A 3,336-nucleotide genomic window follows, 5' to 3' on the forward strand; every position below is an offset into this window, starting at 1 on the left:
ATTTTGTTACATCTTGTGATCATTTATTTTTGGCAATCGCCAATGGCAGTCAGCAGGGTTAAAGAACGTCAGTTGTTCGACCTCTTAGTCAAATGCGTTTTGTTTAAATATACTTTTTACTTTTTTTGGTCTTTTGGAAAATGTTGTTTGTGTTGTGTTTAGACCCTACAACGAAACTTGTTTTACATGCACACGTATAAAAATTGCGGTTTTTATCAAACGCAACCATAGGTTTGAAAGTAGTTTTCAATTTAGAATCGTATATATATATATGTGTATATAGGAAATGAAAGTCCATCAATATTGATCGTGTTAAATTATGCAAACACTTCATCATTAATTCGAGTTTTCTATAGACTGGTACTTGACCTACTTTGAATTGAAGTTTTGAAAAATCCATTATTTCTTGTTAATATATAATATAAGTTAGCATATAACTTTTTTTTATTTCCTTGAAAGCAAATGCGAACCACATCAGGAAATTATCTTATTATATATCATCTGATGGATGTAAACACAAACAAAACAGTAAATTAATGTAAGTTCGACTTTTCTAATAAAACAAACACACTTTTGTTGATTTTACATAAATGTATTCAAGACCTTTAAACAACCACCTTTCAATTTCGAAAAGTTGACAAAAGCAATAAATTTAATTAAACATGCTAAAATACAATCATGCCTTACGAAATGAGTTTGAGGTAAACTTTCTGTTTTACTTTGTTTGAATATTTCTAATTTACTAACTAATGCATTTGTATCAAATGGTTTGAACATCTTAAACAATTTTAAAGAATAAAATGAAGTAAAACCAGATAAATATATACCGTTGTATAGTTTCTTTCCACAAGAGCAATAATTCACAAAATCGCAGTAAGGTGTATACAATGTCTTATACTTGTTATTCTCATTTTGTCTAATGCTTAGCACGTTTATTTGTGTGTTACACTTTGATGTTGTGAGGTTGGTATCCTCTTATATTTAATGCTTTTCCCTCAGTTTTAGTTTGTTACCCCGATTTTGTTTGTTCTCAATGGATTTATGAGATTTTAACAGCGGTATACTACTGTTGCCTTTATTTATATACATTCCTTTAATTTTCAGTAATCTCTGTAACCCTAACTACTCAATCATCCTCAGGTTTGGACGAATTACGAACAAAAATTACAGTAGATTTGTTAAAAACAGTCACAATTGGCCGTATTATCTGATTCAGTCAAATTTCAAAATTTTCTAGAGATATGGTATTAAATAACGATTTAGATTTATTCTGACAACATAACATTTTTCATTTTCAGTAAACATCATGGACAACATAGTTTTGTGTATCCTCTTACTGCCCGGTGAGAATAATTACCTATAAAAATTAAAAGAAGAATAACAACGAGTTGTCGTGGCATAAGCTATACAATATAGAAAAAAGAAAAATGGACATAAATTCTACTTGATTGAATCTTCACAGCAAACACAATATGCCACGAAGTTGGTATTTTTTTCATACTTAGAAGCTTGAAGTCTCCTTACTATAATATTGGAATATAATTTTATGGTCATCGGGCATCCAAAAGATTTTTTATCAATGAAATTAGTGCATATAGGCCAATGTCTTAATTGATATACATGTATAGGAAAAATGGACATAAAACCTTTTAGTTTGAATATTTACAACCAAAAAAAGACAGTTGCTCATTGTTTCATACTGAAATCTTGATGTCTCTGTTTATAAAATTGGAAGAAAATTTTGGGGTCTTCGGCCATCCAAGAGAATTTTTGACCTCTGAAAAGAAGTGCAATTAAGATAATTTCCCAATTGATATAAAGGGAAAATGGACAAAGACCTCTTTGATTATATATTGACAGCAACAATGAAATGACAGAAAATTTTTATGCTAAAAGGTTAAATCTTTATGTCTCTTTTTTCTCATGTTTATAGAATTTAAATAACGTTTTGGGGTCATTGGTTAGGTACCGAACAGTGAACGTTTGTAGTCAGTCCATGTTAAATGTTCTCTCTTATTGTGTGTCCATGTTTATTTTATCAATGTAAGTAATATCTACATTTACACAATACCAAAAACAATATTGAAGAGGTGTTTTTTTACTTTGGGGAATATCATTTTTATACACGATGACATATGCATACTATTTTCTGTATTTCAGCGTTATGGTTCATTGCAGGAATTTCGGGGATAATTCAATATGCAAAAATAAATAAAAGTGTTGTATTAGTTTGTCAACAGGAGGAAGGGGCAACAAATGTGCGATGGCGCCGAAATAACAGTATTCTGACTGATGATCTCGAGATTAACAGTAAAGAACGAAGACACAAAGCGTTCAACATAGACTTTGATAAAGATGCAAGGCAGTACAAACTTCGGATAGCTAATGTAACTGTAGATGATTTTGGGGTGTATCTATGTGAAATGCAAATAAACAACGCACCATTAAATCACCAAATAACACTATCAAACGAAGGTAAACAAATCATTATTTCAGGTTTGTGCTTGTTTTCTTTTCTTTTGATGAATTTTCAATGTAAACGATTATTCATAGAGCGAAGCACACTAATGGATCACACCCATGGCTAAATTTAGAAATTAAAAAAAAATAACAAATGAATATTCATGTCCTTTTAAGTTGAAAACAAATTGATCCAGCCATAGACAAAACGACAAAAGAGCAAAGATAAACACAAATGTAAAGGATAACAACATTGCAAAAAGAAAACTTAGCAACACTAACACCATAAAAACGTTAAAACTAATCTCACGTGCTCCGGAAGATTTAGTAAATCATAAGCAATATATGGTACTCGTCCGTTGATAAGCTAAATTCGGTACACTGTATTCGGTAGAACAAGGACGGAATTGTGTTGGTGATTATCGGAACATATCCGGCGTCGTCTATGAAACATATACATGTATTCCGTAATGGTTGACTAGCTCTTTTCTCAGGTTTTGAGTCCTGTCATTTTTTTGTTCAATATTGAAATTTAGAGAGTAATATTTGTACAAACTGTAGAAACTCAAAAATGGTTTAATACTATTGCAAATAGAAAGTAATGTGTTTTGTTAAGTCAAACAGAGTTGTTTTTAACATGTAGTATTATTCGTGTAATCCTATATCCAGTTTTTCCTCTCTGGGTGAAATTCAAAATGAACATAGAAAAGATTGATGTTTATTCATTATTTCTTCTCATTTGACTTGTAATATAATAAAAGTGGATATGTTGGATTTGGCAGCGAATTATCAACGATTTAGTCAGTGTCACCTGCAGGGAGAAGACAATATTTAGGTAGGATGTGTGCTAAGCAACATGTTGGTCTTTAAATATAT

General features: G+C 30.7%; 1 long non-coding RNA gene across 1 annotated transcript; it reads left to right on the forward strand.

Moving 5' to 3' along the window:
• The first annotated feature begins 418 nt into the window (after positions 1-418).
• On the forward strand, positions 419-2,469 carry LOC134692995 (uncharacterized). The gene is made up of 3 exons (XR_010102312.1): positions 419-538; positions 1,299-1,343; positions 2,161-2,469. It is a non-coding gene; the product is annotated as an uncharacterized LOC134692995 (long non-coding RNA).
• Positions 2,470-3,336: the final 867 nt, after the last annotated feature.

This window comes from Mytilus trossulus, chromosome 12 (assembly GCF_036588685.1).
Source record: "Mytilus trossulus isolate FHL-02 chromosome 12, PNRI_Mtr1.1.1.hap1, whole genome shotgun sequence".
NCBI classification, from domain to species: Eukaryota; Metazoa; Mollusca; class Bivalvia; order Mytilida; family Mytilidae; genus Mytilus; species Mytilus trossulus.